At 42.7% G+C, this 16,302-nt stretch overlaps 1 protein-coding gene across 2 annotated transcripts in view; it reads right to left on the reverse strand.

The window, feature by feature from the left end:
* Nucleotides 1-16,302, reverse strand: part of ZFYVE21 (zinc finger FYVE-type containing 21) — a 777,981-nt gene that overhangs the window by 65,006 nt on the left and 696,673 nt on the right. The gene's annotated exons all lie outside the window — the stretch shown is intronic.

Raw genomic sequence — 16,302 nt, forward strand, 5'->3', positions numbered from 1 at the left:
AAAGGGCCTCACTGAGACAGATGCCTGGTGTCAAAGCCATAGCCTCAAGTTCAAAGCCAAAAAGTGCACTGTCATCCCCTTTGGTAAAAACTCTGTACCCATGAGCTACCACATAGCTGGCAGTCTACTTAACAATGAAAGTGTGATAACAGACCTTGGGACACAGGTGGACAGTAGTCTCGCCTTTGATAATCACATTGCCACAGTAGTCAGGAAATCCTTCTATGTGGCACACCTCATCACAAAAGGTTTCTCATCTAGGAAAAAAGAGGTCATTGTTCCCCTCTACTTGTCACTCATTAGACCCATTATAGAGTACAACGCCCCTTTTGGTATGTACCTCACAAGACATCTACAACAACTGGAAAGGCCACAGAAATACCTCACAGAGAGGATTATCGGCCTCAAACAGATGCCCTACGCAGACAGTCTCAAAAAACTCCAGCTTTACTCCGTTGCATATCGCCTACTCAGAGGGAATCTCTGCCTAACATACAAAGCTTTGTCAAACCCAGAACTGTTGGACATGCTCCACTTAAAGAAATCCCAATCCCTCCAACCTACACGCTCTAGGTACCTAAACCTCGTCACCACAATAAACAGAACATGCCGGCGGGATAGATTCCTGCCCCAGAGACTTCCCATACTCTGGAACAAACTACCTATCTATATCAAACAAAGCTCCTCATTAGCACTCAAGAAAAATCTTCATGACTGGATGGGAAATAGGATATTCATCCCGGGAATCACCTCTGTGGCTCTGCTCGACAGGGGCACAGGAAAATAATTTTCTTGAGTGGCGAAAGCCAGGGTACCTTTTTGGCTAGGCTTCTACAGGTTCTAGGGCCGATAGCCTAGTACCTACCTATGAACCTAAGAAATGGCCTTAGAAATCCAAGAGGAGATGGTCTGCTTACAGACAGCCAAACCCAATGTTCTGGGATGAAAACAAACAAAAAGCTGGTCAGATTTCTGAATGGCCTTTGTTTTATCCAAATAATTGTCTGAGCTGTCTGTGTAAATCCAAAGTATGTAAGATCCTCTCACTAGTAGACTGAGGAAAAAGAAAAAAGGAAGGGAGTTGAACTGTCTGATTCAGGGACAACTCATTGGCCACCTTGGACATAAAAGAAGGATTAGAATGAAGGGAGACACTGTCCCTGTGAAAAACTAAAAAGGAGGGATGGGCATAAGGGCCTGAAGGTCAGAAACCCTCCAAGCAAAAGTATGAGCAAGTAATAATACAGTCTTCCTGGTCCAATGTTGCAGAGATGCTGAGCCTGGGTCAATTTTCTAAAACAACATTAAGGTCCCAAGGAGGAAGAATAGGCAGGATGCCTTTAAAAAAACTGTTTGACCTAAAGCTAGAAGCCAGGAGAGGATTCAAAGGCAGACAAGCAGAAATAGCTGAAAATGGGATTTTACAGAAGAATAGGCCAAGCCAGACTAAAGCAACTCACACAAAAAGGAGAAAACCAGATAGGCCCTTGCTGAAAAAGAATCCTAGTTATAAGCATGGCGCCAGACAGAAAATCTCTTCCATTTGGACATACAGACTTTCTGGTTGCAGGTTTTCTTGCTTCCTGTAAAACCTTAAGCACATCCTCAAAAAGGAGGTGCTTAAAAGGAATTAAAACCCTATAATCCACAGTGTCAGTTAAAGACTGGACACATGAGGATGGATGAATGACCCTTTGTCCTGCTTGAGCAGGTCCAACTGGTGAGGTAACTTGTGATGATTGCCCACCAGATGCATTAAGAGGAGGAACAAGTGCTAGCTTGGCCAAAAGGGAGTCACTAAAAAGAAGCTGTGTACTCACAGTAACATTCCATCTGTGTTGTCCATTTTCATTCTTACTCAACTTATGGGTTCGGATCTGATCCTCAGATCTGACTCAGCCGTTACAGCAGCTCGTAGCCTCCAAAAACCCTTGAGCTCCTTCCCTACCCATTATGCACCAACCCCTAACATCTCTTAGATCTTGTTTGCTGCTCGACAGGAAGACTATACAGATATGCCATAACTGGAGTTCAACACAAAGGACATTGATGTCCTTGAAGCCTCTTATTCCTCCAGAAGTCAGTCATTAAAAATGGTGGGGGTTGATGGGTGGGGAACTGAAGAATGAAAATGGACAACACACATGGAACATTATGGTGAGTACATAACTTCTTTATCCGATGTTGTCAAGTTGCATTCATTCCTCAAGTAATGGGACAGAGTCCCAGCTACCTACAATCCTGGGTGGACTCTAAGGAAGGATATTCCAGAGTATGGTTGAACCAAAGGCTGCTCTTCCCCATGAGACCAGATCTATTTTGTAATGAGTGATAAAGGTATGAGGATATGACCAATTTGCAGCTGCACATGTATCCTCCACAGAAGCTCTAGACTGGAAGACAGAGTAAGTTGCCACAGATCTGGTTGAGTGAGCCTTTAAAGGCTTTGGTAAGGGGAGACTGCATTTCATTTTTCTATAACAAATTGAATCTGTCAACCATCTAGCTAGAGTTAAGTTTGTAACTGATTTGCTCAATTTAGTATGTGCAAAGGTAATAAATAGTTGATCTGTCTTTCTATCTACTAATCTATAAAAAAAAAAATCTACTAATCTATGAACCAATTAATATATATAGTCTGGGAAAAAGGGGGCATAGCTAGTAAACCTATGCCAGCCTTTCCCAGGTGTGTGTGTGTGTGTGTGTGTGTGTGTGTGTGTGTGTGTGTGTGTGTGTGTGTGTGTGTGTGTGTAAATCAAACCTCAAAGAGTGTGTGTGTCAACTACTCGGGCAGAGACACGAAGCACTGGTTGGACAGAGAGGGTGCTGGAGGTCTGGGCTTGGCAACTCAGCTGAGATGTCAACTCTATAGCTGTGCCAGTGGGGAGTCTTACTGGGGATCTGGAGAAAGAGGGAGAAACCAGCCCCAGACTGACTGTGTTCCTTGTGTGCTCTTACGGGAAATTGTACTTGATGCAGAAAGCTGCATCTGGAAATACTGGAGGGTGGCCTAATGGTTAAGGTGTTTGCCTTACAAACACAAGGTGCAGGGTTTGAGTCTCACAAGGGATAATTAGCTATGCTTAAAATGGCTCACAAGGGCAGTTAGCTTAGTACTAATCTATGAACCAATTAATATATTCTCTCTTGTTCTGTGTAGGTAGAAATGTAATTATCTATGAACATCCAATAAGTGCAACATATATTCCCCCTTTATTTTAAAAATTTGGAAAGAATACTGGCAAGTTAATGGATTGGTTGATGTTGGATTCTGACACCACCTTAGGAAGGAAGGAAGTATTGGTATGTAATGTGACCTTATCCTTATGAAAAATCAAATCTGGAGGTTTAGACGATAATGCTTGAAGTTGTGGAATTCTTCTAGAGGATGTAATTGCAACTAAGAAGATGTCTTCCAGGTCAGGAATTTAAGTTTTGCCATACCAAATTTAAATCTCATGGTGGTGTGGGGTCTTTATAAGGGGAACCAAAAAACAAACAAGGCCAGCACGTGTGAGAGGAAAAAAGACTTCAATAATAAGTCAAATAACAGTAAACAGAAAAGTCAAACAGTAAACAGACCAGTTTCGGCTGAAAGCCTTTTTCAATGCATAACACAGACTGCAATACACAGCCCCATATTTATAGGGCACTACAAACTGACACATACAACCAGCCAATCAGACATTTTTTTATAGGTGTTCAAAAATGTGTGCTTAAGGATCTACATTTTGACACACATTCTGATAGAAAGTTGGTTCCTAATAATTTAACTACGTTGGAATTGCATGCATTGGAAAATTTGAAGAATAATAAAAACATTGTGATTATTAATGCTGACAAGGGTGGAACTATAGTGGTCATGGACTGGTGTAAGTATTTAGCTGAAGCTGATAGACAACTTAAGGATGGCCGGTTTTACATAACCACATCAATTGACCCTACAGCTAAATTTAAGTGTGAAATTGATGAATTTTTGCAACTGCCAGTAAGTGAAGGGAATAGTAGTGATAAAACCTTATCATTTAAAGGTTAAGGACCCACTACCACAATATTTACATCTTCTTCCAAAAATCCATAAAAATGCTACACAGCCCCCCTGGGAGACCTATTGCTGCTGGTACTGGATCTCTTACAGAACCATTATCCGAGTTTCTGACAATATATTTGAAACCACTATTAAAAGGTGCAAGAGCCCATATTCAAGATACTACGGAGTTTCTTAACATTGTAGCAAACACACAATTGGACCCAGGGGGGATTATGTGTACACTTGATATTACATCATTATATACCAGCATTCCACAATGAGCTGGTCTTGTTGCTTTGGAACACTGGTTAAAGGAAATTTCATTATATAGTCCAGGATCCAACACCATTCATCTGTGTTTGTCTGAAGATGTTTTAACAAAGAATGTATTTTACTTTCATGGTTCTTGTTATTTACAACTTAAAGGTAGGCCATGGGTGCTTCATCTGCACCCATTTATGCCGACCTTTTTATCTTTTTATAGGATATTTGGAACAAATGATTATATATGATAGTAGTCGCAATCTATTTCTGGATGAAACAGATACTTGGAGGCTATTTTTGGATGACTACTGGATGGTTTGGAAATCAGATGTTTTGTATCTACAAGAGTTTGTCCAATATCTTAATGAAAATAAGTGGGGTATAACGTTTACAGTGAACCATGATATGGAATGTATTCCTTTTCGTGATGTTCTTGTAAAAAAAACAAGAAGATCGCACTCTAGTTACATCGCTATATCGTGGGTTCCTATTAGATCACCGAAAAATCAAAATCTCGAACGCTCATAAGAGCAGAAATGCAGGTAATTGAAATCGACCCAAATCTCAATATATGAGGATCCGTAGAATTTGTTCTTCTGAAGAAGATTTTTTAGTTCATGACATGGACCTAATACCTAGGTTTCGTGAACGTGGATATACACAGTCCAATTTGGTTCAAACCAGTAGTGAGGCTAAGCAGTTACACAGGAATGAATTGTTGAGGTATAACATCAATAAAAGGCCCTCTAATTAACCCATCAGGTTTATAACCAGTTATGTGTGTAACACTTCGTTTCCTTGACTTGATAAATCAACATTGGGACATTTTGCTTGCTGATGAACGTTTGAATGACCTTTTAGGTGCTAAGTGTCGGTTTTCTTTTAGGAAAGGTAAAACACTAGGTGGCCACTTCAACCATTACAAACGTAAAGTGTCATTCTCCAATACTACTCAAAGTACGTTAGATAGTAGTAAAGTTGTTGGATGTTTTCCCTGTAGCCATTGTTCATTTTATAAACATATATTCCAAACCAAATAATTTACTACCAAAAATACGTTTCATATTAATATATTTGGAAATTGTAGCATGGACTGGGTAGTTTATTTGGCTGTGTGCACTTGTTCAGCCTTCTATATAGGTCAAACTTCTAGACCTATTAGACTTCATATGTCTGAACACTTTAGTAATATAAGGAACAAATGCCCTACTAATGCACTATTTAAACATACTATTACACTCCCATCTGCTCATGTTCATTTTATCATTATTGACAGGGTCTGTGGTAATAAAAGTTGTAAAGCTGGTTGGCACAACATATTAAATAAAAAGGAAAAAGCATGGATTGTGAGACTGGGTGGTCTTTTTCCACCTGGTTTAAATGAACACCTATAAAAAAAATTCTGATTGGCTGATTGTGTCAATGTGTAGTGCCCTATAAATATGGGGCTGTGTATTGTAGTCTGTGTTATGCACTGAAAAATGCTTTCAGCCGAAACCGGTCTGTTGACTGTTATCTGACTTTTATTAAAGTCGTTTTTCCTCTCATACATGTGATGGCCTTGTTTGTTTTTTGGTTTGCATTTGAGTTTTGGGCCTGTGCACTTGCCATCCATGCAAAGGTTTTGTTCTTGCTTCCTTGCTTAAGGGGGTCTTAGCAGGAGAGTACCTCTTCAAAAGGCCTTGCACAGTTTAGAGGAAGCTAGTGAAGAATTTTGAAAACAGGCATGAAAGTTAGAGACTGTGTCAAGATGGACTTTAATAGTTGATGAACTAGCATCTTTATCAAATAAACTCGCCAAAAATTCCAGAACAGGTTGAACTGGAGCTGATAAAGGGTCTATCTGAGTTTGCTCTGCCCAACAAACGAACATTTTCCATTTACTCCTGTAGAGTTTCCTAGTAGAGGGTTTACGGGAAGATAAAAGTATGGAATAGACAGGGGAAGACAGCATTGGTGTAAAGGAACTGAAGTAATCATGCTGTTAGTTTGAGGTATGAGATATTCAGGTGAACTGTGCCTGTTGGGTGAGACAGGAGGTCTAGAACTGGATCTAGAATCTAAAATGGACATAGTAATAATCTGTCGGGGGCAGAAAGGTGCAATGAAAATGACTTTGCTCTTCAACCAGGCTACTTCCTGCAGGAATATGGGAAGTAGGGCAGCTGGAGGATAAGCACATAGAAGACCTGGGGGCCAATCGTGGAATAGCATCACTCGGCGATTCCCCCAGTGGGGGGGATAAGGGCAAAAAGATCGCAGCAAGGCTGTCCCCACTGACAAAGTCATATCCATCACTTTGTTGTTGAGACCAATTGTGTGGTAGTAACATGGACCTGCTCATTTTGTCTGCTATCCCGTTGGACTTCCCTAGAATATGAACTGCTATTAAAAATAAGTTGGAAGATGTCACCCACTGCCACACTCTGACGGCTTCTTGACATGTTTCCCCCTGCTTGCTAATGTACCAACCTACTGACATTGGTCTGTCTGGACTGCGATTGTACCAACAGGGAAAGTGTCTTGGAATGCCTACAATGCCAAAAGCACCACTCTCATCTCCAGAACACTTATAGGCAAGTTGGCCTCTTCTGGGGACCAAGTGCCATGGACTGTTTTCCCCACTCAATCTGGGAAGCATCCATGGTCACTATGACCTTGGGCTGAGGGAGGATGAAAGGACGGCCTTGTAATACCTGTTGTGACTGCATCCACCAGCAAAGGTATCTTTTGCATACTTGAGTTATCATTTCTATATTTACAGATGCAGGTTGAGACAGTACTGACCACTGTATTGCTATTAGCCACTGTAAAATTCTCATGTGGAGTCTCGATAAAGGAACTATAATTATTGCCACTGACACTAACCCCCCCAAAGGGCTTGCACAATCAATTAGGCTGAAATTCTGGTACTGCAAATTATTAGGCCAGACCTGCATCCTTATCGCTTGCACTCTTGATAATGGAAGAGAAGCTACCACAGATGCTGTGTTGAACACTGTTCCTATGAATTCTAATGTCTGGGTGGGTTGTGAGACTTGTTGTAATTTATTGTTATTCCATGATGTGAATAAGTCTGTAGCACTTGATCTTGTGTTTCTATCAGTTGATGCCTGGTCGGGGCGATAACGAGCCAGTTATTTAGATATGGAAACATCCGGAATCCTTGCAGTCACATAAGGGAGCTGCTACCACTGCCACACACTTGGTGAACACCATGGGGGCTGTGGTGAGGCCAAAACACAGTGCTCTGAACTGATAATGACTGGCTCCCATGCAGAAGTGTAAGTACCTTCTAGATAGCCTGTTCATCTTTATGTGACAGTACACATCCTGAAGATCTATCGAGCACATCCAGTCATTCTTGCCCAGAAAGGGCAGAATGGACTGAACCTTGACCATCCAGAACTGTGTGTGTTGAACTGACTTGTTCAATACACTGAGATCGATCCAAAACTGGTCTCCAGTCCCCTGTTTTCTTTGGCACTAAAAATAATCTTGAGTAAGTTTTGGATTCAATTTGGTGTGGTGGGACCTCCTGGATGACTCTTTCTTAGCAGCTTTTGAATTTCCAGTGCTGCTGCTTTCCTCTGATTGGGTGGAACATCAGGAAATTTTCTTGACAATGGAGGAGGTAGGTAAAAGGAATTATATAACCTCCGGAAATAATTCTCTCCACCCAACTGTCTTTTGTTACATCTAGTCAGGTTCTCTGGTGCAGAGATAAGTGACCCCTGACTGCTTCCAGAGGTGGACAATCAGGCCTCCTTTCAGGAGCACTGAAAGGGTCTGTCAGAAAAGGCATCTCTAGACTCCTGGTTTTGTGGACCTCCTCTGCCACAGGGCTGTTGCCTTCCACTAAAGTGCCCCCATCTTTGTCTGGGGGAACTATCTTCACGCGTGTCCTGGAAAGGACCCTAGGACTTTCTGAACCACATTTTTGACCTCCCCGTTGATTCCTGGAAAAGGTCCTTTGAGGGATCGAAAAATGCATTCCCACTGCAAAGAGGGTCTTTCCATCTTTCTCCTACCTGGAGTGTGAGTCCATCACTGTAGGACCAAACAAAGAAGAGCTGTCAAAAGGAGCACTGACGAACGAGGTCTTGAAGGGCTCCGCAAAATCACACAGCCGCATCCAGACATGCCTTCTTATGGAAATACCTGGACCTGCAGCCCTTAAGGTGCCTTCTGCAGCATGCAAGACAAGCCTCATGGACAAATTATATATAGCTTGTATGGTAGCCAGTTGAGAGATTACTGAAGATTGAGCCTCAGCAGTTTCGTTTCTAGAAATAGATTTTGATAGCTCTTTAATCAAATCTCTTTGAAGACTCATAACATGTGCCAAATAGTTCAATGATCTGAGTACAAAAGTCGCTGAAGCATAAACATGCTTCCCAAACCTGTCAGTCATCCTAGACTCTCTATTAGGAGGATGGACAGTGGAATTCTGTTCCACAAGTTCCATTTTGCTTTAGCTACTGCCACGACTAGGGAATCTATTATTATCCCTTTACCCCAAAATTCCCTGTCTACTGGTGGAGCCAGAATCTGGTCTGGCCTCTTAGGGATTGACTCAACTGTATCAGGGTCCTTCCACTTCCATTTAGAGACCAAGTCAATGAGCTCATCAGCAGGCAGAGTAACCCAGGAGGTAGATGGGCCAGCTCCAAAGGCTTCCAGAAATAATGATTCCCCTGGAGAAGAGTCTTTGGAAGACTAGCCTCCCTTCTTCTTAATGATCTGAAGAACATCTTCAGATGAGACTATATACATATATTTATATCTATAGAAAAGGTATGAGACTTTTTTTGAAAAGACTTAAGCATATAGAGTCCATCTGTAAAGCAATCTGAAGAACAGTAGTATCCTTCTGGCCTCTCGTTCTTCCAGAAGTGAAATAAGAGAAAGGGATGGGGGGGTGTTTGATGGGTGTGAAGTTGAGGAAGAATGAAAATGGACAACACAAATGGAATGTTAATGATGAGTACATAGCTTCTTAATCTGATGTCTGTGATTTTTGGGACCCCTCTCCTTCACAAAAATCAGTATCCTCAGTGACTGCCTCTTGAGGAGAGTCCAAGTGCCTCCTTTTGCACTTCCTCTTCCTAGGGACATTCTCAGTGAGGTGGTCTGGTGAAGTATCAGAAAAAAGTAGGATACCCTGCTGGGTAGTCTGGAAGCTTTGAGCTGGCTGTCCTTGTGGGGTAGAATATTGACGATCACGGTGCAAAGTCATCTGAAACTTAGAGGGTGGATCGGAGAAGGTAGGATCCATCTGACCTGCCACAGCAGAGACCACTCTCTTCACAACCTCAAAGACAGGTTGCTCCAGAAAGCAGGAAGACAACTGAGCCGAGAAACCAAGTTTCTGGCTCATCACTGCCCCCTGCCCCAAGAACAATCCACTCGAGGCAGAAGTTGGAGCTGAGCTGTCCAGTGCTGAGGCTCCAAAAACCTCTGAGTCGACTCCAACCTCCAGGATCCTACAGGGATGCTTCAGCTTAGAGTGTCATCGGACTCACAGGATGTCAGAGCTGGTGCAGTCAGAGCAGTGTATTCGGATCCAAAGAATGTGCTTCCTTTGGATCCAAACTAGATGGACCCAAAACATTTGGATCAAAGGACTCTAAAGCAACAGGCTGGAGTACAGAAGGAGCTTTAATGGGTGGAGCAGTAGATCTGACTTCCTGACCCGAAGAGGTAAGGAGATGTAAGAACTCCTATCTGAAACTGCACCTTGAAGAATTTCCTCCACATCTGCTTCCAAGAGACTCTTGGAGGAACAAGAAGATGCTAGGGATGACGATTTGGAGTGCCTCTCTAAAAAGGCAGAAGGCACGTTGGATGGGACTGGATCCAGGCTAGGAGAATAAGTAGTACTCAGTAAAGGTTTCAGATCAGAGGGTGCAGGATCTGGAACAGACTTGATCGGATCCGATGACTGTTGGACCATGAGTAATTTTGGATCAGACTTCTCTCTCTTCTTTTTAGGTTCTGAGGAAGAAGAGGCTGAAGACTCAGAAGGATTAGACCATTTTGTAGGGTCTCTAGCTTTGTGTTTGGGGGATTGAACCCCAGTAATGGTTTCAGAGAAGGAAGGTGGCAACAAGCCCTTCAAAATCAATTTGCTTTTCCTGTCAGCTAGTGCTAGGGGGTTAAACCCACAACAAATACTGCAATCCTGTTACAAATGATCCGGGCTCAAGCAATATACACATAGATTGTGGACTTTGGAATAAGACAACGTATGCCCACACTTATCACACTTTTTAAATCCTGAAAGACATTTTTCGGACATTCTGAAAGATAAACTATAATAATAACAAAAGTACTAAACTAAACTTTTTTTTTTAAACAGAAAGAGGAAAAGTTAAATACCAACAATGGTAAAGAAGAAATACAATAATCCTGTAAAGAGGAAATATACCAACTATGATAAGTAAGGAGGTATACACTAAGTGTAAAGGGAGAAGGGAAGGAAAGTTAGACCTACCAACAATGGTAGGAAAGAGTACACTCAAAAGTGTACGAAAAGTGGACTACAGTAGCAACGACTTAATAATAAAACTAAAGATTAAATACGTAGTTGTAAAAAAGAAGGTATGTGCTCACCTTAAAGTTCCATCTGTGTTGTCCACTTTCATGCTTCCTGAACCACTGGGTTCGACTCGGCAGTTACTACAGGTCGTGGCCACCAAAAACTCTCAAGCTCCTCCCTTTCCCATAATGCACCAACCCCAACACTCCTCAGATTTTCTTGCTGTGATATATATATATATTAAATATTACAGACATATACCTATATACATATATCTAGAGCTATAGAAAAGGTACAAAACTTTTTTGGAAAAACTTAAGCATACAGAGCCTATCTGGAGCTCATTCTGAAGGACAGTAGTGTCCTTTTAGCCTCTTGTTCTTCCAGAAGTAAAATAAGAGAAAGGGATTGGGGTTGGTGGGTGGGAAGTTGAGGAAGAATGAAAATGCACAACACAGATGGAACGTTATGGTGAGTACAGGTCTTCTTTATCTGATGTTGTCAATTTTCATTATGTGATAAAGGTATGAGGATTCGTCCAGGTTGCAGCTGTACATATATCATCCATGGAAGCTTTCGAAAAAAATACCATGGAAGTTGCCATAGATCTTACAGGTTTTGGTAAGAGCTTGTTGTAAATAAACATTATACAATCCATCAGCCATTTGGCTTAAGCGACATTTGCAACTGGTTTGCTTAATTTTGAATCTGCAAAGGATACAAACAACTGGTCTATTTTTCTGATCTCTTTTGTTCTATGTAAGTAAAAAACTAATATGGCCTGTGAACATCCAATAAATGTAACATATATTCATCTTTGAAAATTTAGGAAAGAAAACTGGTAGCTGATACTGGATTCAGACATCTTAGTAAGAAAAGAAGCGTTGGTATATAATGTCGCTCTGTCCTTATGAAAAATCAAGTATGGAGGTTTACATGATAAAGCTTTAGTTCTGAGATTCTTCTAGTAGAAGTAATGGCCATTAGAAAAATAGTTTTCCAGGTCAAGAATTTGAGTTCACATTTAGCTGTTGGTTTGAATGGGGATTGAACAAAGGCTTGTAGCATCAAACTAAGATCTTTGTAAGGTGGTCTGAGCAAGAGGGTACCCCTTAAAAAGGCTTTACAAAGTTTAGATGAAGCTAAGGAAGAAATGTCTACAGTGTGAAAATTAGAAACTGCTGCTAACTGGACTTTGTTGAGGAACTAGCTCCCTCATTAAAAATGGCTGCCAAAAATTCTAGGACACTTTGTACTGGAGCTGAAAAAAGGGTCAGTGTGTTTTTGCTGTGCCAAAATAAATAAATCTTTTCCATTTGCTTTTGTACAGTTTTCTTGTGGAAGCCTTATATGAAGATAAAAGGATGTGGCGAACAGAAGAAGAGAGCACTGGTTGTCTGGCTATCAAAGGAATTGGAGAAACCCTGCTGTTAACTTGAGGTTTGAAGTATCCGGAGGTGTCATACCTATTGGGTGAGACAGGAGGTCTGGAATTGGATCCAGACTCCAAGTTGGGCACAGCAAGTGAGTTCAAAGGAAAAAGAACCAAATCTTTCGAGGTTAGTAAGGTGCAATGATAACCTTGCTCTTCCACTGGGCAGGGTGAAGAAACTCCTGCACTTGTTGTTTTCACTTTGTTGTTGAGAGACCATTCATGAAGTAGTAAAATGGACCTGCTCAGTTTGCCTGCTGCTGTCTGCTGCTATCATGCTGGACTTCCCCATAATGTGATTTATTAGAAAGCGGTTGAATGAGATCGTCCATTGCCAGACCCTCAGGGCTTCTCGACACAAAGGGTAAGACCTGGTTCCTCCTTGTCTGGCAGGTTGTCCATTTGAATCGCAATTGTCCTGAAAGGGAGAGTGTCTTGGAATGCCTGTAATGCTTGCAAAGAGCACTGCTCTCATTTTCAGAACATTAATGTGTGTTTTGGCCTCTTCAGGGGACCAAGTGCCTTGGACTGTCTTTCCCAGGAAGTGCCCCCCCCCAATCTGACATGCATCCGTGATCACTATGGCCTTGGGTTGAAGGAGAATGAAGGGCAACCTTGTAAAAGGTGATCTGATTGAATCTACCACCAAAGGTATTTCTCGCATGCAGTGCTTATTTTTATCTGTGCTGACATGGGGTGATAAAGAATTGAGCACTGTGTTGACAGTATCCACTGAAGAATTCTCATATGAAATCTTGCAACAGGAACTAGAATTATGGCTGCTGACATTGACCCTAGGCTTGTAGAATCAATCGAGCTGAAATTATGGTACTGAAGATTATTTTCTTGACATGGAATCCAATAGTTAGTGCTCTCGAGAGTAGAAGGGAAGCTGTCATTGGAGTTTATAGCAGCAGTGTTCAGTACAAAATCAGAACCTGAGATGGTTCCAAATGAGACTTATTTAGTTTATGGTTATCCCCAGGTTGGAGCAAGTCTGGAGCACCTGATCCCGCTCTTGTAGTAGTAGATGTCTGGTCGGGGCAGTAATGAGCCAGTCGTCTAAATATGGAAACACCCTGAATCCCTGTAGTCTCAAGTGAGATACCACTGCTACACATTTGGTGAACACCCTGGGGGTTGTAGTGAGGCCAAAGGGCAGTGCCCTGAACAGACAGCGACTGGCTCCCAGCCGGAAGCACAGAAGCCTTCCGGATTGTCTGTTCATTTTTATTTGACACTATGCATCCTGAAGGTCTACTGAGCATATCCAATTGTTCTTGCTCAAAAAGGGCAGAATGGACTGAACCATGACCATCCAAAAAGTACAGTTGTGTACACTTATCGTAAATGTAGATGTTCGAGTGTATTCACTGTTGCAGTCATCACATTTGGGTTATCTGCCTGCAGGTAGCCCTCAGCCGGCCTGAATACCAGAGTCTTTGGATTTCTGCGTTGGATTGCTGTCGCTTCTTCCATGACGTCAGGTTGCTAGGGGTATAAAACATGCAGCCGATGCCATTACATCAGTTTTTCTTGCGCCAGATGTCAGGTGCCCCCACAATAGGAAGCAATTATATGGTATGGAAAACCCCCAGCAAAAAGCAAATATACATGATATAATATATTCCAAATAAGAAGGAAAGGTAGAACCAAGAGAAGTCAGGGGGCTGGAGGGAGGGTAACCAGGACTGCAACAGTGAATACACTCGAACATCTACATTTATGGTAAGTGTACACAACTGTGCTATGTTCTTCGTGTTTCACCACTGCAGTCATCACATTTGGGTTGATTCCCAAAGCTAAGGAAGGGTGGAGGCAGTTAGAAGTGCATTGGGGCTAGCAATCAGGCCCTGTAAGACTGCTGTGGCAAGTCCAGCTCTGGATTTAGAAAAGATAGGCAGGTGGTAATGCTTGGTGAAAGTATGTACAGAGCTCCGGGTAGCAGCTTCCAGGATGTCCCTGGTAGGGACTCCTCTGAGAAATGCTGTAGAGGTAGAGGCAGCCCTGGTGGAATGTGATCTTTTTCCCTGTGGGGTAGGTTTTCCATGGTACGTGTAGCAGAAATGGATGCAATTGGCTATCCATTTGGAAATGGTTTGCTTTGAAATGACCTTCCCCTCTGCCCCTGCAGCAAAACTAACTAGCAGCTGGTCATATTTTCTAAGAGGCTTAGTTCTGTCCAAATAGAATCTAACCTATCTGTGCACGTCCAGAGAATGCAGTATCCTTTCCCCCTTATTTTGAGGATTACGGAAAAAAGTAGGCAAATGAATGGACTGGTTTAGAGCCACACTAGACACCACCTTGGGCATAAAGGATGGATTAGTCCTGAGGGAAACCCTGTCCGCATGGAAGATAATGAAGGGTTCCACTGCCATGAGGGCCTGCAGTTCAGACACTCTTCTTTCTGAAGTGATGGCTAGAAGTAAGGCTGTTTTCCAAGAAAGGAATTTCAACTCTGCTGTAGCAGCTGGTTCAAAAGGGGGAAGAGTGAGTTTTTCCAAAACAAAGTTAAGGTCCCAGGCAGGAGTGGGAGCTCTCCTGCGGGGCCTTAAATTTTTGGCCCCTCTAAGGAATTGTTTTAGCAGGGGATAAGAGAAGAGGGGCAGCTCAGTATTATAATATACTGAAATGGCAGAGGCATGAATCTTAACTGAAGAGAAAGATAGGCTCTTGTGGAGCATTTCTGTTAAATAATCTAGAATATGGGGTAAGCTGGGCACCGTTGTGCCCCTCCCCTGAGCCTGGCTTCAGGAGCAGTATCTTTTCCACTTTTCTGAATAGGATTTTCAAGTACAAGGCCTCCTTGCCTCAAGAATGACATCCAGAACCTGCTTACTGAGGGCTGCTAGGGGTGAGCTCAGGGAATTAACCAGGCTGCAAGTTTCAGGATTTGAAGCTGAGGGTGCAGAATCTGGCCCGCTTGCTGGGACAGCAGGGAAGGGTCTGAGGCAGGTGCCATGGTTGTAGCACTGTCAGACTGCGCAAAAGGGGATACCAGTGCTGGCGTGGCCAGTCTGGGGCAATCAGTATTGTCCTTGGCTTGTCCTGTTTGATCTTTAGTAGAACCTTCGAGAGGAGAGGCAGAGGGGGAAAGGCATAAATTGAGAGGCTTTCCCAGGTAAAGGACAGGGCACCCACTTTCCAAGCTTGACTGTGGGGAGTTCTGGTGCAGAATTTGTTCAATTGGTAGTTCTGAGGGGAGGCAAATAGGTTTACCTCTGGTATCCCCCATTTGTTTCTCAAGAGCTTGAATATTTTGGGTTCCAGTTTCCATTCGTGTGGGCCTATGAGATTTCTGCTTAAGTTGTCTGCCAGTGAATTTAGTTTGCCTGGCAGGAATTGAGCTTGCAGATTCACTTGGTAGTTCAAGGCTGTATTCCACAGAGCCATGGCTAGTCTGCAGAGTGGGTAGGAATGGGTTCCCCCTGCTTGTTTATGTACCACATAACCGTGGTGTCTGTCTTTACCAATAGTTGTCCTGGAAGAATAAGGTCTTTGAAGGCTGTCAGAGCATTCTGTACAGCTAACATTTCTTTTTGACTGATATGCAGGTGCATCTGTTTTGGGTTCCATTTGCCCTGAATGCACTGTCCTGCCATGTGAGCCCCCCATGCACAGTCTGATGTGTGTGCTGTTAGGGTTTAGGCGGCAGGGGGTAGAGTGAAAGGGAGTCCCTTGTTGTGGTAGCAGGCATCTGCCCACCAAAGGAACTCTGCCCTTAAACAAGGAATAACAGGAATCATTGTTTCCCGGTCCTCAGCATGTTGACACCATAGACATTTTAGATACCACTGATGTTTCGTCATTTGCAGTCTTGCATATGGAATTAACAGAATGCAGGAGGCCATGAACTCCAGGATTTTCCATGCAGATAGCTGGGTTTTTGTGGCCAGTAGGTTGTCAAATAAATTTGTTTCTCCGGAGTGAGGAATGCCATCTGGGAAGTTGTGTTCAAGCTTGCTCCCAGGAATACAATCTGTTGGCAGGGTACTAGGTGTGATTTCTTCTTGTTGATGGTGTAACCCAGTG

The sequence above is a fragment of the Protopterus annectens genome, chromosome 6.part0 (genome assembly GCF_019279795.1).
Source record: "Protopterus annectens isolate FY-2018-M chromosome 6.part0, PAN1.0, whole genome shotgun sequence".
Taxonomy (NCBI): Eukaryota; Metazoa; Chordata; order Ceratodontiformes; family Protopteridae; genus Protopterus; species Protopterus annectens.